This window comes from Ursus americanus, chromosome 4, assembly GCF_024610735.1.
Source record: "Ursus americanus isolate L20-20 chromosome 4, mUrsAme1.1.p, whole genome shotgun sequence".
Classification (NCBI taxonomy): domain Eukaryota; kingdom Metazoa; phylum Chordata; class Mammalia; order Carnivora; family Ursidae; genus Ursus; species Ursus americanus.
In genome coordinates this window covers 23476864-23501970 of record NC_142130.1, presented here as the reverse complement: position 1 = coordinate 23501970, position 25107 = coordinate 23476864, and the positions used below count along the sequence as shown (strand labels likewise).

Here is a 25107-nt window from a genome sequence, read left to right as displayed (position 1 = left end):
TGTCAGAGCGGCCCCCCAGATGCCGAGGGGAAACATGGCCACTTCTCGTGCCCGAGCACCCCAACCAACCCCTTTGTCCTGGAAAACACCATTAGGATTTTGAAACATGTAACTGCCTGCTGAGGGTTGGCGCTTCGGCCCTCCCGTGTGGAGAATTATTCCTCCCTAAAGTCAGGGTGTTAACAGGCTTGTCATGTCTGGACAACGAGCGGCCTCCCCCATCCCCAGGTCTCTTCATTTTGTCTCCGATACTGTTCCACACAAATGCAACTTCCAGCCATTTCCTCCAGTGCTCACAAATCGGACGGGGGCGGGGGGTCCCCCCTCAGGCTCCAGAATCCCAAAAAGTCCCCCTGTGCCTCCTGGAAAGTACGCAAAGTGGGGATGTGGAGCCTCTTCACCTACTTCTGAAGGCTTGGCCTCATGCTGCAGCTTGCATAATGAATCACCCATGAGTTAGAACACCTTGTGAAAGAGAAGCCTGGCCAGAGGGAAGAGCTACCTGGCCTCAGGCCTGCGTGTCTGCTGCGTGCCCATGTCCGAGGGGAAAAGGCTCATCTTGAAGTTGCTCCTCAGCTTCCCTACAATCCCACCACTTCTTCTTCTTTTTTTTTTTTTTAAGATTTTATTTATTTATTTGACAGAGAGAGAGAGACAGCCAGCGAGAGAGGGAACACAAGCAGGGGGAGTGGGAGAGGAAGAAGCAGGCTCCCAACAGAGGAGCCCAATGGGGGCTCGATCCCAGAACGTCGGGATCATGCCCTGAGCCGAAGGCAGACGCTTAACGACTGAGCCACCCAGGCACCCCAGTCCCACCACTTCTTATATCCATTCTCTTCCTCTTCCATTTCCATGAGTCTAATTCATTTACTCAAAGATCATTTTTCACCTCTTTCATATACCAGGGACTACGTTAGGGATGAGATACTGCCACCAAAGGTAATGGCAATAATCTTATTAACTGCCAAGCACTGTGCTGAAAAGCTTCACCTGTGCTATCCCATTTAACCCTTATAACAACTCCATACAAAAGGGACTGTTCCCCCCATTTTACAGATTACAGAGCTGAGGCTCAGGAATAATAAGACACTTGCACAGAAGCACTTCTGGGTAAAGGCGGAAAAGTAACTCTAAATTAGAACACCTCTCTCTCCCAACATTTAACACAATAAACAGCAAAAGTAAAAACCATAAAACAGCAAAAGAAATTATCAGTAATTTCTACTAATAAGCACCCACCAGACCATGCTCTCCCACAGATAACACCTGTACACTCTGGATGAAATATGAATAACAACAACCTGAAGGGACAAGAGAATAAACAGAAGCAAACAGAATCTGAAGGGGAATCAAATCTTAGAAGAGTGTCATGGCGAGGAGTGAACTACCTATTTTTGTAGTTTTCCACCTGCAAATAGGCTGGAGTCAGCACCATGTGGGGTGGCTAAAACCTAAATTTTAAAAAGTTCACAGTCCTTCTGTCCTAAAGAACCAGAAGATAGAATATGCTGGAAAGCAAGAAGAAAGGGGAAATATGGGAAAGGAACGATCCAAAGAGAGAGAGCCCCAAATTCTGTGTGTAAACCCTGACCAAGTTTCTGACAGATCCCAAACCACTCAAGCATTAAGCAGACTCAGTGTAACCAAGCCAAAGACAGGGGAGATGAGCTGAATTGAGTTGCACCCCAAAGGGCAGCTTTGCAGTTTGGATCCACCTAAGTTTATTTGCTTCCTAAACCAAAACATCAACTCTCTCAGAAGACTACGATAAGACATAGAATCTCCATAACATCAAATTCCTAATGCCTAAGATAGAATTCAAAATGAGTCAACATTCAAAGAACCAGGGAATATAATTCAGGCTGAAAAGAAAAGACAATCAACTGACACCAACCCCAATATGATCCAGATGTTGCAATTAGATAAGGATTGTCAAGCAGCTATTACAATTATGCTCAGTGGGAGAGAGTCCAAGATGGCAGAGAGATAAGAGACCTTAGTTTTGTCTGGTCCCAGGAACTCTGCTAGATAGCTATCAAATCATTCTGAACATCTGCAAACTTAACTGGATATCTAAGAAAAGAACAGCTGTAACACTCTACAAGTAGAAAAGCAACCACTTTCTGCAAGAATGACAAGACAGAAAAACACCTCAAAAAAGAGAAAAAGATCATTGAGCCTTACATCGGAAACCGGGGATGTACTGTATGGTGACTAACATAATATAATAAAAAATCATAAAAAAAAAAAAGAGAACAAGAGGCAGTACTGACTGCCAGGGACCTACTTGGTATGGGTATAAGTAAGATGTCAGAACTAGAGTTCAGAATAATGATTATAAAGATACCAGCTGGGCTCAAAAAAAGCATAGAAGACGCAAAACAATCCCTTTCTGGAGAAATAAAAGAACCAAAATCTAATCAATATGAAATAAAAAAGGCTATTAATGAGATTTAATCAAAAATGGAGGCTCTAACTTCTTGGATAAATGAGGCAGAAGAGAGAATTAGTGATATAGAAGACAAAATGATGGAGAATAAAGAAGCTGAGAAAAAGAGAGATAAACAACTACTGGATCACAATGGGAGAATTCAAGAGATAAGTGATACCATAAAGTGAAACGATATTAGAATAATTGAGATCCCAGAAGAAGGGGGGGGCAGAAGGTATATTGGAGCAAATTATAGTGGAGAACTTCCCTAATCTGGGGAAGAAAACAGGCATCCAAGTCGAGGAGGCACAGAGAACCTCCTTCAAAATCAATAAAAATAGGTCAACACCTCAACATACATAGTGAAACTTGCAAATCTCAGAGTCAAAGAGAAAATCCTGGAAGCAGCGCGTGGGACAAGAGGTCCATAACCTACAAGGGTAGAAACATCAGATTGGCAGCAGACCTATCACAGAGACCTGGCAGACCAGAAAGGACTGGCATGATATATTCAGGTTGCTAAATGAGAAAAATACGCAGCCAAGAATACTTTATCCAGCAAAGATGTCAATCAGAATAGAAGGAAAGATAGAAAGCTCCCAGGACAAACAGAAACTAAAAGAATTTGTAATCATTAAACCAGCCCTGCAAAAAATATTAAAGGGGATCCTTTAAGCAAAGAGCAAGCCCAAAAGTAACAGAGCAGAAAGGAACAGAGACAATATACAGAAATAGTGACTTTACAGGTAATACAACAGAACTAAATTCACATCTTTGAATAGTTACACTGAATGTAAATGGCCAAATGCCCCAGTCAAAAGACACAGTGTATCATTGCATGAAAAAGCAAGACCCATCGATGTGCTGTCTGCAAGAGACTCATTTTAGACCCAAAGACACCTCCAGATTTAAAGTGAGGGGGTGGAAAACCATTTATCATGCTAATGGACATCAAAAGAAAGCTGTGGTAGCAATCCTTATATCAGACAAATTAGATTTTAAACCAAAGACTGTAATAAAAGATGAGAAAGGACACTATACCATAATTAAAGGGTCTAACAAGAAGATCTAACAATTGTAAATATTTATGCCCCTAACATGGGAGCAGCCAATTGTGTAAACCAATTAATAACAAAAGTAAAGAAACACATCGATAATAATACAATAATAGTAGGGGACTTTAACACCTCACTCACTGCAATGGACAGATTATCTAAGCAGAAGATCAACAAAGGAATATGGGCTTTGAATGACACACTGTACCAGATGCACTTCACAGATATATTTAGAGCATTCCATCCTAAAGCAACAGAATACACATTCTTCTCAAGTGCACGTGGAACATTCTCCAGAATAGATTGCATACTGGGTCACAAATCAGGTCTCAACCAGTACCAAAAGATTGGGATCATTCCCTGAGTATTTTCAGACCACAATGCTTTGAAATTGAAACTCAATCACAAGAGGAAATTTGGAAAGAACTCCAATACATGGAGGCTAAAGAGCATCCTACTAAAGAATGGGTACCAGGAAATTAAAGGAGAATCAAAAAACTCATGGAAACAAAGGAAAATGAAAACACAACTCTTCAAAACCTTTGGGATGCAGCAAAGGCAGTCATAAAAGGAAAGTATATAGCAATATAAGCCTTTCTCAAGAAACAAGAAAGGTTTCAAATACATAACCTAACCTTACATCTAAAGGAGCTGGAGAAAGAACAGCAAATAAAGCCTAAACCCAGCAGGAGAAGAAAATTAATAAAGATTAGAGCAGAAATCAATGAAATAGAAACAAAAGAACAGTAGAACAGATCAACGAAACTAGGAGTTGGTTCTTTGAAAGAATTAATAAGATTGATAAACCCCTGGACAGACTCACCAAAAAGAAAAGAGGAAGGACCCAAATAAATAAAATCATGAATGAAAGAAGAGAGATCACAACCAACACCAAAGAAATACAAACAACTATAAGAACATATTATGAGCTACTATATGCCAACAAATTAGTCAATGTGGAAGAAATGGATGCATTCTTAGAGATGTATAAACTACCAAAACTGAAACAGGAAGAAATAGAAATCTTGAACAGAACAATAATCAGCAAGGAAACTGAAGTAGTAATCAAAAATCTCCCAACAAACAAGAGCTTAGGGCCAGATGGCTTCCCAGGGGATTTCTACCAAACATTAATAGAAGAATTAATATTTATTCTACTGAAGCTGTTTCAAAAAATAGAAATGGAAAGAAAACTTCCAAACTCTTTCTATGAGGTCAGCATTACCTTGATCCTGAAACCACACAAAGACCCCATCAAGAAGGGGAGTTACAGACCAACATTCCTGATGAACATGGATGTTAAAATTCTCACCAAGATACTAACCAATAGGATCCAACAGTACATTAAAAGGATCATTTACCACAACCAAGTGGGATTTATTCCTGGGTTGCAAGGGTAGTTCAACATCCGCAAATCCATCAATGTGATACACTACATTAATAAAAAGAAAAGACAAGAACCATATGATCCTCTCAATAGATGCAGAAAAAGCATTTGACAACGTACAGTATCCTTTCTTGATTAAAACTCTTCATAGCGTAGGGATAGAGGTAACATACCTCAATATCATCAAAACAATATATGAAAAGCCCACAGCAAATATCATTCTCAATGTGGAAACGTGAGAGCTTTTCCCCTGAGGTCAGGAACATGGGAGGGATGTCCACTAGCACCACCGTTATTCAAATTAGTACTAGAAGTCCTAGCCTCAGCAATCAGAAAACAAAAAGAAATAAAAGGCATCCAATCAGCACAGAAGTCAAACCCTCACTCTTCACAGATGACATGATACTCTATGTGGTAAACCCAAAAGACTCCACCCCAAAATTGCTAGAACTCATAGAGGAATTCAGCAAAGTGAATGTCCCGAAATCAGTTGCACTTCTATACATTAACAATGAGACAGAATAAAGAGAAATTAAGAAGTTGATCCCATTTACAATTGCACCAAAAACCATAAGATACCTAGGAATTAACCCAACCAAAGAGACAAAGGATCTGTACTCAGAAAATTATAGAACACTCATGAAAGGAATTAAGGAAGACACAAAGAAATGGAAAAATGTTCCATTCTCATGGATTGGAAGAACAAATATTATTAAAATGTCTATGCTACCTAGAGCAATCTATATATTCAATGCAATCCCTACCAAAATACCATCAACTTTTTTCACACAGCTGGAACAAATAATCCTACAATTTGTATGGAACCAGAAAAGACCCCAAACATCCAAAGGAATGTTGAAAAAGAAAACCAAAGCTGGTGGCATCACAATTCCAGACTTCAAGCTCTATTACAAAACTGTAATCATCAAGACAGTATGGTACTGATATAAAAACAGACTCATAAATCAATGGAACAGAATAGAGAGCCCAGAAATGGACCCTCAACTCTATGGTCAACTAATCTTCAACAAAGCAGGGAAGAATATCCAATGGAAAAAGGATAGTCTTTCCAACAAATGGTGTTGGGAAAATTGGACAGCCACATGCAGAAGAATGAAACTGGACCGTTTCCTTACACCATACACAGAAATAGACTCAAAATGGATGAAAGACCTAAATGTGAGACAAATCCATCAAAATCCTAGAGGAGAACACAGGCAGCAACCTCTGTGACCTTGGCCACAGAAACTTCTTGCTAGACACGTCTCCAAAGGCAAGGAAAACAAAGGCAAAAATGAACTAGTGGGACTTCATCAAGATAAAAAGTTTTTGCACAGCAAAGGAAAGAGTTGATAAAACAAAAGACAACTGACAGAATGAGAGAAGATACTTGCAAATGTCTTATCAGATAAAGGGCTAGTATTCAAAATCTATAAAGAACTTATCAAACTCAATACCCAAAAAACAAATAATCCAATCAAGAAATGGGCAGAAGACATGAATAGACATTTCTCTCCAAAGACGACATCCAAATGGCCAACAGACAACTGAAAAAATGCTCCACATCACTTGGCATCAGGGAAATACAAATCAAAACCACAATGGGATACCACCTCACACCAGTCAATGGCTAAAATTAACAAGTCAGGAAACGACAGATGTTGGCGAGGATGTGGAGAAAGGGGAACCCTCTCACACTGTTGGTGGGAATGCAAGCTGGTGCAGCCAATCTGGCAAACAGTATGGAGGGTCCTCAAAAAGTTGAAAATAGAGCTACCCTACGACCCAGCAATTGCATTACCATGTATTTACCGCAAAGATACAAATGTAGTGATCCAAAGGGGTACCTGAACCCCAATGCAGGAATGTCCACTCTAGCCAAACTATGGAAAGAGCCCAGACGTCCATCAACAAATGAATGGATAAAGAAGATGTGGTGTATATATACAATGGAATACTACTCGGCCATCAAAAAAATGAAATCTTGCCATTTGCAATGACGTGGATGGAACTAGAGGGTATTATGCTAAGTGAAATAAGTCAATCTGAAAAAGACAATTATCACATGATCTCACTGATATGTGGAATTTAAGAAACAAAACACAGGATCACAGGGGAAGAGAGGAAAAAGCAAAACAAGATGACATCAGAGAGGGAGACAAAGCATAAAAGATTTTTAATCATAGGAAACAAACTGAGGGCTGCTGGAGGGGAGAAGCATGGGGAGATGGGGTAACTGGGTAATGGACATTAAGGAGGGCACGTGATGTAATGAGCACTGGGTATTATATAAGACTGATGAATCACTGACCTCTATCTCTGAAACTAATAATACATTATGTTAATTAATTGAATTTAAATTAAAAAAAATATGCTCAGTGAAGTCAAGGAAAATAAATGTTTTTATTTTTGAGAGAGAGAGAGAGCATGTTTGTGTGAGCAGGGGGTGGGAGAGAGACAGAGGGGAAGGGAGAGAGAGAATCTTAAGCAGGTTCCCTGCCCAATGCAGAGACTGATATGGCTGGCAGGGGTGGGGGGGTGGGGGGGTGTCTATCTCAAATCCTGCAATCATGACCTGAGCCAAAATCAAGAGTTAGACACTTAACTGACTGAGCCACCCAGGTGCCCCTAGGACAATATGCTTTTAATGAATGAAAGTTAGGACATCACAGATGAGAAATTGACTCTTTTTTTTATTAAGTTTATCCAGAAATTTTTAATTTCAAACATTGTATTTTTCAGTTCAAGCATTTCCAATGATTCTTTTAAAATGTAGTTTCTCTGCTTGACTTATTTCACTCATTTATGGAACATAAGAAATAGGAAGATTAGTAGGAGAAGGCAGGGAAGAATGAAGGGGGGGTAAACAGAAGGGGGAATGAACCATGAGAGACTGTGGACTCTGGGAAACAAACTGAGGGCTTCAGAGGGGAGGGGGCGTAGGGGATTGGGATAGGCTGGTGATGGCTATTAAGGAGGGCACATATTGCATGGTGCGCTGGGTGTTACATGCAAATAATGAATCGTGGAACATTGCATCAAAAACTGGGGATGTACTGTATGGTGACTAATATAACAAAATAAAAATTATAAAAATAAATAAATAAACAAATAAATAAACATTTGCGATGTGAAAAAAATGTAGTTTCTAAGAACTTGAAGATAGAGCAATAGAAATTTTCTATCTGAATGACACAAAGAAAAAACATTGAAAAATAGGAACAGAGTCAGGGACCTGTAGAATAATGTGACAATATCTAGGTACATGTAATTTGAATTCTAAAAGTGGAAGAATGAGAGAATGAGGCCAGAAAAACATATTTGGAGAAATAATGGCTTCAATTTTTCCCAATTTGTAGAAAGACATACATTTATAGATTTATGAACTTCAGTGAACTGCATGTAGCGTTAATTGTAAATAAAGACACACAGAGGCATATCCTAGTCAAACTGCTGGAAACTGAAGTAAGGAGAAGCTTTGGAAAGCAGCCAGAGTCAGGGGGAAGAAGATACATCACATAGTGGAAGAGTCATGTGAGTCACTGCTGAATTCTTATTAGACATAATGAAGACCAGAAGACAGTGGAACATCCACAGATGGGAAAGGAAAAAGAAGCCCTTAACAGCCAAGAATTCTATATTCATTAAAAATATCCAAAATGGAGGTAAAGTAAAGGCATTTTTAAAAATCCACCACCACTAACAAGGAAAGAGGTTCAACTTTATGCCATGAACATTGAAAAAGAAGAAACAAAGGAAGAAAGGAACAAAAAGTTCTGACGTGGTGCCACGTGCATCATAATCTCATACTTCCTTCCCAAGAAGCCGTATGGAGAACAGGTGAAATGGCCAAATCCGGTAACATTCAGGAACTGGCCCACCCCTGTTTGGAGAGACTATGCTGAGCGAATGAAAAGGCAGCTGGAGAAAAATCACAAGAAAACGCTTGGGAGCGGAAGCCCCCCACCCCCCACCCCTGCAGGGCCATGAGGGAGTGAAGAGGGGCACCCGGGACTGGACGCTTTCCAGATCAGTGTGCTAGGCTGGGGGCACGCCCACCGGAGCGGTACACACACCCAGCGGGGTGGCATGCGGACTGCAACGGGACATTTTACTGGGTCTCAGAAAAGCACAGGTCCCTGGTCTCCCAGCCAGGCTGCATGCGGCCCCCTCCACTCCCCATGTCCTAAAGCTGCAGAAAAGTAGACAGCAGGCAACTGGCCACAGCCCTCAAGCTGTAATTCCGGGGGGGGGGGGGGGGGAGGGCGCAACTGAGTTTTAAATAACACAGGAAGGGTTTCAAGAAGTCACCCATATTTTATATCAAACAAAATAATCCATGTTAGTCAGAGGCTAAATAAAAAAATTATCTTCCATACAGAGAAAAAAAAAAATCAATCCAGTCTGGGAGAAAACCTAGCCCAAACGAACCAAACAGCAGAGTACTCTGTGAATTCATCACTCTTCAGACATACATATTCTAATAAAGAATATGACTTTATTTTTTAAGGGCTGTTTGTTTGTTTGTTTATCTGAGAGAGAGAGAGAGCCAGGGAAGGGGCAGAGGGAGAGGGAAAGAGAATCTCAAGCTGATACCCTGCTGAGTGGGGAGCCCAACCCAGGGTTTGAACTCACAATTCTGAGATCAGGACCTGAGCTGAAACCAAGAGTCAGAGGCTTAATCAACTGAGCCACCCGGACGCCCCAAGAATATGACTTTAACAAAATAAGAACACAAAGACCAAAGGATTAAATAACAGTGGGAGATTAAAAGGGAGATTACAGCGCTAAAGAGACAAAGTGTGTAGCCAAATCCTCGCTCGGGTCTAACAGATCACTTCGAAAAATAAACACGGAACAGAAGAGATACAGTTAATCATCAAATTATTTTCGTGGACAGAAGACTTGAGATAATCGTAATGAATACTGAGGGAAAGGACGTGAAACATAGAGCAATTAAAGAATAGATGAGAAAGACAATCTAACATAAAAATTCCTGATGTCTTGGAAGTGAAGATTTGCAATAATTAAGGGAAGAAACTGTAATATAGGAAAATGTGATAGAGAAAAAATTTCTCCAAAGTGTAAGATTTCAGCCTTTTAATCAGAATGATATACTGTTTTCCATTAATATTGATAGGAAAAAGAGATATTTAGATATATGCTTGTTAACTTAAGTTGAAAGAGTAGGAAAAAAAATTGTTTAGATATCCAGGGAAAAAAATCCAGCCACCCAGAAGGTGAAAAATCAGATTTTCCACTGCAATGTTCAATGGAAGAAGACAGTGGAGTAAGGTCTGCAAAGTTCCAAGGGAAAGAAGTGACCCCAACATATTACATCCCATCAAAATGTCATTCAAGTGTAAATGCAAAAGGCACACATTCTCAAATATGCAAGAACTCAAGGAATGTAGCGTGCATGCATGAGCCCTTCTTGAACATGCAAGCTCTACCTGATAAAGAGTTGAATCAGCATAACACAACTCCGAAATACAAATGTGGGGGCAAAAACCCTGATGGTAAGCATGAAATCCATTTAAATATAAAGGCAAAGTTAACTAATGGAGAAGTGATGGAACAGAATGGAATGGAACAGAATGGTTATGACCTTTACAAAGAAATAATACTGACAAGCGAAAACTGATCAGAGGGGCAAAAGAGGAGGGAGTAGTATGACAAGGCTGGTCTCCTATCTTCTAGCAAGCCATCAGTTGGTGGGATCTCAAATCAAAATATTACGGTTTTAAAAGTATAATAACTCCCACTTTTAATGGTTTTTGTCATCCTTTTCTCCTCCTAATCTTAGCACGGGAGCCAGATAGCAAGTAATAATGAGAACCATTTATTGATGTTCAGCGTAGGCTTATTGCCCTAAACTCTTTACAGATTAATTTATTTGATCCTGTCTGTAACCCCATAAAGAACAGTCTATTACCAGCCTCATTTTACAAAAGAGGAAATAAAACACAGAGAAGTTAACTAACCACCCAAAGCTAACAAGTCATGGAATCAGAATTCAAACCCGCACAGTCTGGCTCCCCAGCCCATGTACTTGGTGCTCAGTGAGCATGGGAAGTGGCCAGGATGAGACATTTCACTTCTATTTGTCTTAAATGAACCGCGTGCATCCAAGCAGGGCGCCTGTGTGGGTTGGTCCGCAGCTTGCTGGGCACAGGCAAGGGTGCTGCTCTAAGAGGGGTTTAAAGGAGCTACCTGTATCCCAATGTCCCTTCTGGTAAAGAATCATTTACCTGAATTTCAGCAATCCCTTGAACTTCACTAGTTTGTTGTTGTTGTTGTTGTTGTTGTTGTATTTTTCTACTTCTAAACAATAGAATATGGAATATCACCTTATGTATGAAATTTTTTGTTATTGATATGTCATCCTAACATTCCAATCCACTTGAAAAGATCTATAACTGTGCTTACAAAAAATAATTTTATTTCTGAGTGGTGGGATTTAGGGCTCATTTATTGCTTTCTCACTTGTACTTTTCTGTATAACATATATCACCTTGGTAAAAACAAAGATTTTTGAGAGAAGAAAATGAGAAACTTGTTTAAGTTCCCATAGCGTAAAGCTGCAATGTGAACTCAAGTCTCATACACTTTAAAAACCATGCTCTTGAAGCGCCCGGGTGGCTCAGTCGGTTAGGCATCTGCCTTTGGCTCAGGTCATGATCTCAGGTTCCTGGGATGGAGCCCAGCATGGGGCTCCCTGCTCAGCAGGGAGCTTACTTCTCAGTCTCCCTCTGCTGCGCCTCCCCCTGCTTGTGCTCTCTCATGCTCTCTCTCACATAAATAAATAAATAAATAAAATCTTTAAAAAAAAAAAAAGAATCCTGCACTTACCCACTTTGTTATCTTACCTCCTATACCTGGGGTGGGGTTAAAGAACTCCAAGTCTTAATGTGTATGATAGCCGCATATGCTAGAAATTACAGTGCATTTAAAGTGATGGACATCACATCCAACAAATATAAGTAAGAAATAAGTGTTTGTGATTCTAATAGTCATTATTGTTATTCACCGATACTACGGTACGTTATTAGAAATATTATAATAGAACTAAGTACACGATGGCATGGAAACATAGAGGAGAAAATCCTGCTAATTCAAAAAGCTAGTCAAGGAAGGCTTCCTGGAAGAAGGGACAGAAGTTGCCTTTTAAACAGTAAGGCTTAGCCAGGTAAGAGGGGAGAAGGGTAGGGCATTCCAGGCAACAGAAAGCATCATGGATTAAAATAACTGGTGTGGTTGGATTGAATGTCATGTGGAAATGCGGCTGGGGAAGAGGTGGGAAAGGTAAGTCACTGTTCGATCCAAGATTACCTCCTGTGCCATGCTATGCTAAGAAGTTGCCACTTTAAAGTCAGTGGGGACCACTGAAGGGTTTGTTTGAAGCAGCGGAGGGTCCCAGGAACATATGCCTTTCTGAGAGCCCGTGGGCTGCTGCATGGAGAACTGGTCAGAAGGAACAACTGGAGATGGACAACTGGTTCTGGCAATTGTTCTCCTAAGAACTGATGGGCCCTAAGGCTGGCAGGGTCCCGGTGGAGAGCCGACTAGGACTGTGGTTCTCAAAATGTGCTCCACAGACCACTAGGGGTCCCTGAAACTCTTTCAGGTGGGCTGCAAGGTCAAAACTATTTTTGCAAGAGTGATTTATAGTTTCTAGAATATAGATCCTTGACGTCTCTGGTTAAGTTAATTCCAAGGTAACATATGGTTTTTTGTGCTATTATAAATGGGATGGATTCCCTAATTTCTCTTTCTTCAGTCTCATTGTTCGTGTATAGAAATGCAACTGATTTCTGAGCATTGCTTTTGTATCCCGCCACGTTACTGAATTGCTCTATAACTTCTAATAGTTTGGGAGTGGATTCTTGGGTTTTCCATATACGGTATCATGTCATCTGCAAAGAGAAACATTTTGACTTCTTCTTTGCCGATTTGGATACATTTTATCCCTTTTTGTTGTCTGATTGCTGTTGCAAGGACTTCTAGTACTATGTTGAATAATAGTGGCAAGAGTGGGCATCCTTGTCGTGTTCCTGATCTTCAGGGAAAGGCTTCCAGCTTTTCCCCATTGAGAATAATATTTGCTGTAGGCTTTTCATAGATGGCTTTTATGAGATTGAGAAATGTACCCTCTATTCCTACATTCTGAAGGGTTTTAATCAGGAAAAGATGCTGTATTTTGTCAAATGCTTTTTCTGCATCAATTGAGAGGATCATATGGTTCCTGAGTCTTTTCTTGTTGATATGATGTATCACACTGACCGATTTGAGAATGTTGAACCACGCTTGCATCCCAGGTATGAATCCCACTTGGTCATGATGGATAATCCTTTTAATGTACTTTTGGATTCTATTAGCCAGGATCTTGTTGAGGATTTTGGCGTCCATATTCATTAGGGAAATCGGTCTGTAATTCTCCTTTTTGATGGGGTCTTTGCCTGGTTTGGGGATCAAGGTAATATTGGCCTCATAGAATGAGTTTGGTAGCTTTCCTTCTGTTTCTATTTTTTGAAATAGCTTTAGGAGAATAGGTATTATTTCTTTTTTGAATGTTTGGTAGAATTCCCCAGGAAAACCGTCCAGGCCTGGAGTTTTGTTTTTTGGAAGGTTGTTTATCACTGACTCAATCTCTTCATAATTAATTGGCCTGTTTAAAAAATCAATTTCTTCCTGTTTCAGTCTTGGTAGTTTATAGGTTTCCAGGAAGGCCTCCATCTCTTCCAGATTGCTTAATTTATTGGCATATAGCTGTTGATAAAAGTTTCTAATAATCCTTCCAATTTCATTGGTGTTGGTCGCGACCTCTCCTTTTTCATTCATTATTTTATTAATTTGGGTCCTTTCTCTATTCTTTTGGATAAGTCTTGCCAGCGGTTTGTCAATTTTATTGATTCTCTCAAAGAACCAGCTTCTAGTCCTGTTGATCTGCTCTACTGTACTTCTGGTTGCTAATTCATTGATTTCTGCTCTAATCTTGGTCTACTGCTTCCTCGTGAGTGGATTAGGCCTGTCCCTCTGTTGCTGTTTCAGCTTCTTGAGGTGAGAATATAAAAACTGCATTTTAGATTTTTCTATTCTTTTGAGTGAGGCTTGGATGGCTATATATTTCCCCCTTAGGACTGCCTTTGCAGTATCCCATAGGTTTTGGACCATTGTGTTTTCATTCTCGTTGGTCTCCATAAATTGTTTAAGTTGATTTTTGATTTCCTGGTTTATCAAGTCATTCCTGAGCAGAAACTATAAATCACTCTTGAAAGGCATTGAGGAAGACACAAAAAGATGGAAAAATATCCCATGCTCATGGATCGGAAGAATTAACATAGTTAAAATGTCCATGCTACCCAGAGCAATCTACACTTTCAATGCTATCCCGATCAAAATACCGAGGACATTTTTCAAAGAACTGGAACAAATAGTCCTTAAATTTGTATGGAACCAGAAAAGGCCCCGAATCTCCAAGGAACTGTTGAAAAGGAAAAACAAAGCTGGGGGCATCACAATGCTGGATTTCGAGCTGTACTACAAAGCTGTGATCACAAAGACAGCATGGTACTGGCACAAAAACAGACACATAGACCAATGGAACAGAATAGAGAACCCAGAAATGGACCCTCAGCTCTTTGGGCAACTAATCCTTGATAAAGCAGGAAAAAACATCCAGTGGAAAAAAGACAGTCTCTTCAATAAATGGTGCTGGGAAAATTGGACAGCTACATGCAAAAGAATGAAACTTGACCACTCTCTAGCACCATACACAAAGATAAACTCCAAATGGATGAAAGACCTCAATGTGAGACAGGAATCCATCAAAATCCTAGAGGAGAACATAGGCAGCAACCTCTACGACATCGGCCAAAGCAACCTTTTTCCCGACACATCTCCAAAGGCAAGAGAAACAAAAGATAAAATGAACTTGTGGGACTTCATCAAGATAAAAAGCTTCTGCACAGCCAAGGAAACAGTCAAAAAAAACTAAGAGGCAGCCCACAGAATGGGAGAAGATATTTGCAAATGATGCTACAGATAAAAGACTGGTATCCAAGATCTACAAAGAATTTCTCAAACTCAATACATGAGAAACAAATAAACAAATCATAAAATGGGCAGAAGATATGAACAGACACTTTTCCAATGATGACATACAAATGGCTAACAGACACATGAAAAAATGTTCAAAATCATTAGCCATCAGGGAAATTCAAATCAAAACCACACTAAGATACCACCTTACGCCAGTTAGAATGGCAAAAATTGACAAGGCAAGAAACAACAATTGCTGGAGAGGATGTGGAGAAAGGGGATCCCTCCTACATTGTTGGTGGGAATGCAAGTTGGTACAGCCACTCTGGAAAACATTGTGGAAGTCCCTTAAAAAGTTAAAAATTGAGCTACCCTATGACCCAGCCATTGCACTACTGGGTGTTTACCCCAAAGAGACAGACGTAGTGAAGAGAAGGGCCATATGCACCCCAATGTTCATAGCAGCATTGTCCACAATAGCTAAATCGTGGAAGGAGCCGAGATGCCCTTCAACAGATGACTGGATTAAGAAGTTGTGGTCCATATATACAATGGAATATTACTCAGCCATCAGAAAGAACGAGTTCTCAACATTTGCTGCAACATGGACGGCACTGGAGGAGATAATGCTAAGTGAAATAAGTCAAGCAGAGAAAGACAATTATCATATGGTTTCTCTCATCTATGGAACATAAGTACTAGGAAGATTGGTAGGGGAAGTAAGGGATAAAGAAAGGGGGGTAATCAGAAGGGGAAATGAAGCATGAGAGACTATGGACTCTGAGAAACAAACTGAGGTCCTCAGAGGGGAGGGGGGTGGGGGAATGGGATAGACTGGTGATGGGTAGTAAGGAGGGCACGTATCGCATGGTGCAGTGGGTGTTATACGCAACTAATGAATCATCGAACTTTACGTCGGAAACCGGGGATGTACTGTATGGTGACTAACATAATATAATAAAAAAAACATTAAAATAAAAAAACAAAACAAAACAAAACCAAAAAAAACCCCTATTTTTGCAATAATATTAAGGCAATATTGGGCTTTTTCACTGGGTCGACATTTGCACTAACAGTGCCAAACAATGATGGGTGAAACTGCTGGTGTCTTAGCAGAACTAAGATGGTGAAGTCCACTAACAGTCTTGCATCCTTCACCTCCACGCATTCATAGAAGGGGGAAAAAAAAGTCAATTCCTCTTCAAAATGTCCTTGATGAAGGAATAAAAATGATTAATTTCATTAAATCTCAGCCTTGAATACACCTCTTTTTCATACTCTGTATGATGCAGTAGGAGGGATACATGTAACATCTCAGTCACAGAGAGAAACAATTGTTGTCCCAAAGAAAAATACATTTGCAAGTGAGTTATGAGCTGCACTGACCACTTTTTTCACGGAACACCACTTTCACCTAAGGGGGGGAGGACCGATTAAGGTTATTCACCCTGAATATTTAAGAGACATTTTCTTGAAAATGAACAAATTGAATCTGCCACTCAAAGGATAACAACTTTTTCTTGTTTTTGTTGTGGTATTTGCTACTAGTTGTATTTGTTACCAGTAGTGAAATTTGAGTTTTCAGGCCAAAATTAGAATTTGGGGGATGTCCGGGTGGCGCAGTTGTTTAAAGCATCTGACTCTTGGTTTTGGCTCAGGTCATGATCTTAGGGTCGTGAGATCGAGCCCCATGTCAGGCTCTGTACTCAGCACGGAGTCTGCTTGAGATTCTCTCCCTCTTCCTCTGCCCCTCTCCCTTTGCCCCCTCCCCTGCACACTCTCTCTAAAAATAAATAAATAAATAAATAATTTAAAACAAAATTAAAAAATTAGAATTGGAAAACTTTTGCCCACCACTGCAATTACCAATTCCTTTTTTTTTTTTTTTAAGGTCTACACCACATGTGGGGCTCAAACTCAACAACACCGAGATCAAGAGTCACATGCTCTACCAACTGAACCAGTCAGATGCCCCTGTATTTACCAGTTCTTAAAGATTTTTCAGATGAGGCAATAGCTATGGGTTGAATTGTGTCCCCCAAAAAGACATATTGAAGTCCTGATGCCTGGTATCTGTCAATGTGACCTTATTTGAAAAGAGGCTCTTTGCAAACGTAATCAGTTTAAAAGAGGTCATACTCGATTCGAGTGGGCCCTAACTCCAATCTCTGTGTTCTTATAAGGAAGGAGTGTTTTGCATACATAAACACAAACACACACAGGGGATGGGGCCATGTAAAGATGGGGTAGACATTGAGGTCAGTCAAGAAATGTCAAGGATTGCTGGCAACTACCAAAAGCTGGGAGATGGTCATGAGAGAGACTCTCCCTCAGTGCCTCAAGAAAAAAACCAACCCTGCCAAAACCTTACCTTCAGACCTCTAGCCTCCAGAAATAGGAGAGAATAAGTTTCTGTCATTTTAAGCCACAGAGTGGGTGGCACTTTGTTACGGCAACCCTAGGAAACTAATACGGTGGTGGGAGCACCGCACGTGTGTGTCAGCATTTGAGAGATGTGCATAAGGCAGTGAACCAGTATTTCCAAAAGCCCCATGTATCGTATCATAAAGTCATGCCTGTAAGAGAGCCATTCAAAGTGTCAAGTAGACCGATACATTGTAATGTAACACAGGACAAAGAGTTCAGTGTGAGGTCTGGAGAATTCGCATCCCGGCTGACCTTTAAGAAATCATCACTTGTGCTTTGATGTAGTATCAAAGGAAACAATCTACAATTAGTTGAAAAGGCTGCTTAAATCCCCCCTCCCTCTTCCAACTACTGATCAGTCTAAGGCTGGATTTTCTCCATAGAGTTCAACCAAAATAATATATTGCAACAGGAACAGATATGATAATCCTCCTGTCTTCTGTGAAGCTGGTCATTAAAGAGATTTGCAAAAAGATGTAAAACAATGCAACTCTTCTCTCTCTCTCTCTCTCTCTCTCTCTTTTTTTGCTTTGGAAATGGAATTATTTTCATAAAATATTTCATTCATGTTAATATGTGATGGGTCTATTTTTTTTTAAGATTTTATGTATTTATTTGACAGAGAGAGAGAGAGAGAGACAGCCAGCGAGAGAGGGAACACAAGCATGGGGAGTGGGAGAGGAAGAAGCAGGCTCCCAGTGGAGCAGGGAGCCCGATCCAAGGATCGATCCCCGGAATCTGGGATCATGTCCCAAGCCAAAGGCAGATGCTTAGTGACTGAGCCACCCTGGCACCCCTTTGTTATTATTTTAAATAAATATTTTGACATTTCTCTTTTAATTTCTAATAGCATAAACATCTTTAAATATAGCTCATATAGATAGAAGCCTTCAGGGATCCTTGATTTTTAAGAGTCTACAAGAATTCAGAGACCAAAAATTTTACTAGTTTACAAGGTAAAAACAATAGGATTCAACAAATGTTTGGTGGAGACCTTGGTCTGGTTCCAGAACTCTTCTTCTGATGGGGATTATGTCAAGAACAGGTTCTAAAGGAAAGAAGATGCTTCAATCTTGGAAATGTTGAGTATAGGTTGCCTGAGGAACACCACTAGAACACTTCTATGAAAGGAGAGAATTGCTCTGAGGAGAGTGCTCAGGTTGGACTCCAGGGTTATACCAACATTCAGGCATAGCAGGAGAGCCGGCTAGAAACAGGTCTGAGTCAGAAAAAGAGTATGAGGTGGGGAGAGAAAGCTTGCAGGGAAGGATATCACAGAAACCAAGCAAGGCAGAATTTTCAAGAAGGGAAGGAGTCAATAGCAAAAACTCTATAAAGATATTCAACAGGGTCATTACTACGAGCTGAGAGCCATTCTAGAGAAAGAAGGGAGAACAAGGAGGCAGCTGGTATGGTCTGCTCTTAAGTAACGAGCTGGAGGTCAGTCAGAAGTGAAAAGAGTCATAGTTCATGGTGGGTGAGAAGAAGGCCAGAGGAGAAGCAGAAGTTCGAAATTCAGAAAAGGGAAGTATAAACAATAGTATAAGATTCCCCAAGAAGTCCAGAGGATAGGATTTTCTAAAGCTCAGGAGACAGTGGGGTATAGAGGGCAAGCCAGGGAGGGCTTTAGAACCAAACTATCTGATTCAAGTCTTACGTTGTCATTTGCTTAAGGGCTAGGGACTGTTTGTGACCACTCAAAAGTCATACCCTGAAACTCAAACCCCCCCAAACCCCCATGTATTTGGGGATGGGCCTTTGGGAGATAATTAGATCATGAGTGAGGGTAGAGCCTTCTTGAATGGGATTAGCACCTTTTAAAGAAGAGACCAGGGAGTTTGCTTCTCTCTCTCTGCCTATCTGTCCCTCCACCATGTGAAGATACAACAAGAAGACAGTTAACTGCAAACCAAAGCAGGTTCTCACCAGACACCGAATCTTCCAATATCCTGACCCTAGACTTCCTAGCCTCGGAATGATGAGAAATAAACATTTGTTGTTTAAGCCACCCAGTCTATGGCATTTTGTCCTAGCAGCAGGGGCTGAGACCCTAAAGAAGGGATCGACAAGTTACTTCACTTCTCTGTGCCTTCATTTCCTCTTCTAGAAATATAGAGAGCAATAGCATATACCTTAAAGAGTTGTTCACCAAGACAGCACGAGTTAACACACATCAAGAATTTAAAATTCTGCCTGCCAGATGGAACCTACTTAACCAATCACTGTGACTGCTGAGACAGAAAGGATGGAAAAATGACAGGGTCCGAGGTCCATCAACGTCCGTAGGTTGAAGGGCCAGAGCCGATGTGGCTCCAGCCCCAAATCCCCACTCTTTTCTGGAGTACTTAGGGGGCAGCAGGTGGTCTAGTCCAACTTTAAGGAAGGTGGCAAAATTCTAAAATAGAACCCAGCGGGGCATAAACACAAAACTGTTTTCTTATTCAATCACTGTCTTCAACCACGGTCTTTCAAACCCTCCTTTCTGGTTTATTAAAAGGTAATTTAAAACTTCAAACTCACCTCTACAGACTGGAGCTGAGATTGTGACGGTGGCCAGCACTTGCAACGAGGGGCGGCCAAGAGGGAGAAGGAGAAGAGGAAATGTCGCTCCGCCGAACCCACCATGGTCTTTATCCTCTCTGCGTCGGCTGCCTGGCTCTCTGGTGGGCACTGGCTGGCCCACTGTCCTCTGGGTGGCAGATGTCCAAGGGCTGAGTCAGCCACGGGCTCGTGTGAGAACCTTCTGAGGGACCCCGGATGGGAGCTTGCTCAGCTCCTCCACCCCCCGCTGCTCACCCCCAGCGCCTGCCCGTCGGATGGGTGACCTGGCCGCACACTCGGCGCTCCAAGGCCAGGTGCCAGCAAGGCATGTTCGCTTGACCCTCGCCGTCATGAGCCGGGTACTCTGCCGTTTGCTTTTGACCATCCCCCCATGTCCCCAGCGCGCTCCCGACTCCTCAGGCTTGGGCAAGCGTGTAGAGGATGGTGGTCATCCCTGGGGCGGTAGAGCTGGTGCTGCCCCCTCTCAGGGGGCCCCAGGGAGGTGGGTACGCCTACACGGGTGGCCCTCTTGACAAGCGGAGGGTGCTACCGCCTGCTGTTTGCAGTTGCGGGCCCTGGAGCCTGAAGCAGCGGGGAAGCCCCCTGAGCCTGGTGGGAAGTGGAAGGGGCGCGGGCTGCGCTCAGAGCTGCACCCGAAGAGCGAGAGGCAAACCCGGCCAGACCTCCAGGCCCCGCTAATTCACGCGACCCTCGTGCTGAGCTTGATGGAGAGCCTTTGAAGAGTTTTATGCAAGGAACGAGCGTGATCGGAGAGAGGTTTCAGAGCCATCAGTCCGGTGGGAGTTCAGAAGTTAGGAGCCCACGAAATGAATCCAGAGAGAGATGACAAGAATGTGTGCTCAGGGGCGCCTGGGTGGCTCAGTCTGCCTTGGCTCAGGTCATGATCCCGGGGTCCTGGGATCGAGCCCTGCATCGGGCTCCCTGCTCCACTGGGAGCCTGTCTGTTCCTCTCCCACTCCCCCTGCTTGTGTTCCCTCTCTCGCTGGCTGTTTCTCTCTGCCAAATAAATAAAATCTTAAAAAAAAAAAAAAAAAAGAATGTGCGCTCAGAGTGATGGTAAGAGGAACGGCCCTTACAGAGTAAAGATATGGGAGAGACAGGTCTTGGGGGCTCAGGGCACTGCTGGCAGGTCTGTGAGCCACTGCTCTGCCCACCAGGTAGAACACCGCTTCCTCCAAGAAGGCCACTAAAGCCAACGGCGGGCTCCCCTGGTCAGGAACCTTCTTCTGTCTGCGTCTGCAGCTGGGCCTACCCCTCATCCTCTGACCCTTCACCACAGCTTGGGTTTCTAGTGGACACTGTAATGGAGTTGGAGCGTGGACTCTGTTTACTGGGGACGAACATCTATGAAAGCAAGACAGAGGAGGCACGACCAGGCCCGGGAACAAGGGGAACCACAATGCAAAATCTCCACGAACCTGGTGACTGGCTCTGCCCTGAGGACGTCATTGTGCCTCGGATGGGGCACAGAGGCCCCTCACGTCGCTCAGTCCCTCATCACAGGCTGCACAGGAAGGGCGTGACCACCCACGGGGCCACTCCGCAGCTGAGGAGTGTCAGACTCTTCTGACAGAGCTGACCACTGCAGGCTGCCTCCTGACCACTCCCTGCAGCTGGGCAGCCAGGCTTCCCTTGGAGCGGGTCTAGACAGCGCATCTCCCGTCTCCGTCTCCGGGACAGCCGCCCCTCACTCCCCTCCCGCTTTCAGTCAGGCCTGCAGCTTCCGGCCTGCCTCCCCCACCTCTGCAGAATCTGACAGCCCAGGAAGTTTGCCAGCAAGGCTTTGGAGAAGGAAGCAGGAAGAACTTTAAGTTTTGGAAACGCTCTTTATCTGTAATTGTAGCCCCAGGCACCCATAATTAGGAAGGCAAATTCACTTCTAAAGAAATTGCATAGCAATTCCCTGGTAAGAGACATTTTGGGGATTTTTCTGCTCTGCGAAATCCTGACTCCCAGCCCCACCTGAAATCATCTAAAATCAGGAGTGCTGACCATCAAGAAGATGGGGACACGCCCTTGCTAATAAGGATTTGGGGTTCACACTGACCGGGTGTGCCCTTGCCCAGGAAAACGTGCGTTAAACTAGAGGCTGGGTTTGAGGAGTAATTTGTATGATTACCTGCAAGTCTCTTTGAAGGTCCTTTTAAGAATCCAGAGGCTGGCATGTTGCCGGGTACCTAGCGGGAGCCCCAGAAATGTTTGTTGAAGGAAACTTCTTCAGGAATCTGATTCTACTACGAAATGTATCTGGGATGAACATAGCTCTCAGTTAACCATTCTGCTGCCCTCACTCAGTAAATTCCTGTTAAAGGGGAAAGCAGGTTTTATTTTTAGGAAGATGGATAGGGCGGCCAGTTGGTGAGACTGAGAGAGGACGAGAGAAGAACAGAGGCGTTTCCAGAAAGATAGTTTCTGATCTCATTTTATGACAGAAAGTCTTGCATAAAAGCTCTAGGACTCTTGTTTAATTGCTGATAACCCTGAGCTAGAGACTTACTATTTGTAAGTGTATGAAATGAGCACATTCTTGATACGTAAATTACAAAGTATTATAAGGATTGAGGTAACAGGCAAAGTACTAGGCAGCCTGACACCTGAGGTGAGGTCTTGTTGTTCATCAGAACAGAGGTCTGTGTTTCTGCACAGAGGAGGAACGGCAGGAGAGAAGGGGAGATAAGTCTGGAGCAGAGAGGTCCCTTCCTCAGGCATAAAAGAAAGGCACGGGCTTACCAGTCATTTACTCAGTCATTCATTCAAGAGATTTATTGAGTGCCTACTGTGTGCCAGGACTGAATTTAGGTGCTTGGGATTCATTTGTGAACAAGACAGGCAAAGAGTTTTGCCCTCGTGGAGCTTACATTCTAGTGGAGAAAGCAGACAATAAAAACATAAAATATATAAGGAGATGATGAATGCTATAGAAAAAAAAATAGAGCACGAAGGGAAATCAGGACTGAGGGGGTGATGTGGGGTAGAGGGAGGGAGGCAGGTTGTGAAGGTAATACAATGGTCAGGGTAGGTGGGGTGCCGGAGGAAGCGAGCCAGAGCCAAACCTTAAAGGTGAGGACCACAGAAGGTAGTGGGGGGAGCAGTCCCCTGGCTAAGGCAGAACATGGAGGCTTCCAGAGCTGGTTCTCCAGGGACAGCAGGGGGGCCAGGGCAGCTGGACCAGTGAGCAAGGAGCAGCGAGCCTAGAGGGGTCACTTTGAAGGATGAGAGGCAGATCACACTGGCTTTGTAGCTGCTCTCAGGACTTTGCTTTCGCGCTGAGTGAAATGGGAGCCTTTTCAGGGTTTTGAACAGAAGAGTGACATTATCTAACTTTAAAGGGGTTATACTGGCTGTGATGGGAGACCCATAGGAAGAATTTCTACCACCGCTCTGTATAGTTGATATAAAGGAATTATAAAGGAGTCTGTTCCCAGATAGATCCGTACTTCGTTTATGTGGGACAAGTCCCAGCAGGTGGTGGCCTGCACTGCACAAAACGAGTGCTTTTCTCCGTTAGAGAAACTCAAAAGGATGCAGATCCAGACTTTTCAGGCTTATTTTAATGCATAAACTATTCATCTTCAACAAAGAAAAGAAAAAACGTTTAAAATGCAGACAAAAAAAAAAAAAAGGATTGAGAGACAAGTTTTTTCCCTTTATTTTTACTTAATTAAATGTTTAAATAGGTACTACCTACATAGGGTGCTTCAAAGTTCCAAAAATGGAAGTGTGTCTTTTCCTTTAACCGTTGTCTGTCCAACACTTCCCTCCCGTAGAAGCAGACATGATCGCCATTGGCTGCGTAGTCTCCTAAAGGTACCTACAAGAGGACTTACTTACGTGTGTACCTTTTGTTAGGGACTGAGTTGTGTCACACACCCCAAATTCATATGCCAAAGGCCCAATCCCCAGTTCCTCAGAACGTGATTGCATTTGGAGGTAGGGATCTTTAAGAGGTAATCAAGGTTAAATGAGGTCATTAGGATGGGTCCTAGTGCAATATACCTGGTGTCTTTATAACAACGGAGATGACGATACAGACAGGAGGAAAGATCAGGAAAAAAACACAGGGGGAAGGTGCCCCTCTGCAAGCCAAGGAGAAAGGCCTCAGAAGAAACCAACCCTGGGACACCTTGACCTCACACTTGGAGCCCCCAGAACTGTGAGAAATAAATTCCTGTTCTTTAAGGTAGTCAGTCTATGGTACTTTGTTACCGTACCCCTAGCGAACTGATACACTTCTGTGTATCCTGGGGACCAATATAGATATTACATATATGTATATATATGTGACCGAATTGTGTTTCTTCCCGAAATTCACATGTTGAAATCTAACCCCCAAGCTGATGGTATTAGGAGGAAGTGGGGCCTTTGGGAGGTGATGAGGTCAAAAATGAGGGTGGAGCCCTCATGAATGGGATTCGTTTCCTTACCAGAAGAGGCCAGAGAACTAGCCCCCTCTTCCTGCCATGTGCGGACGCAATGAGAAGCCAGCAGTCTGCAGCTTGGTACAGCGTTGTCCCCAGGACCTGACCGTGCTGGCACCCTGTTCGGACTTCCAGCCTCCAAACTGTGAGCACGTTTCTGTTTCTGATAAACCCCCCATCTATGGTGCTTTGTAATAGCGGCCAAATTGACTAAACTACATATTTTTTCTGCAGTTTTAACAGATTATATATACTGGTATGCACTTTGCTTTTTTTCATTTAACACTGCCTCTTAGGGACGCCTGGGTGGCTCAGTCAGTTGAACATCTGACTCTTGATTTCGGCTCAGGTCATGAGCTCAGAGCTGTGGGATATAGGCCTACAACAGGCTGTGGGCTCAGCGCAGAATCTGCTTGGGAGTCTCTCTCTCCCTTCTCCTCTGACCCTCCCCACCCGCAGCCCCATTTGTGTGCGTGCGCACATGCACTCTCTCTCTAAATAAATAAAATCTTTAAAAAAAATTATAAAACCACATCTTAGAGATCACTCCAAGCCAGTATATATGAAGCTGCTATATTCTTTCTAAAGACTCCTGAGCTTTCCACCACATGGATTTTTTTAAAAAGTAGGCTCTATTCCCAATGTGGGGCCCGAACTCACAATTCTGAGATCAAGAGTCACATGCTCTACCAACTGAGCCAGTCAGGTGCCCCAGCATAGATGTTTGATAATTAATTTAACCCTTTCTTTATTAATGGCTATTCAAATTGTTTCAAAACTTTTGCT

General features: G+C 42.6%; 1 long non-coding RNA gene across 1 annotated transcript in view; it reads left to right on the top strand.

Moving 5' to 3' along the window:
* Nucleotides 1-20942, top strand: part of LOC148110218 (uncharacterized) — a 34538-nt gene extending 13596 nt beyond the window's left edge. Inside the window, exon 2 of the long non-coding RNA XR_015724159.1 lies at nt 19839-20942. This is a non-coding gene — a long non-coding RNA (uncharacterized LOC148110218). The remainder of the gene's footprint in view (nt 1-19838) is intronic.
* Nucleotides 20943-25107: the final 4165 nt, after the last annotated feature.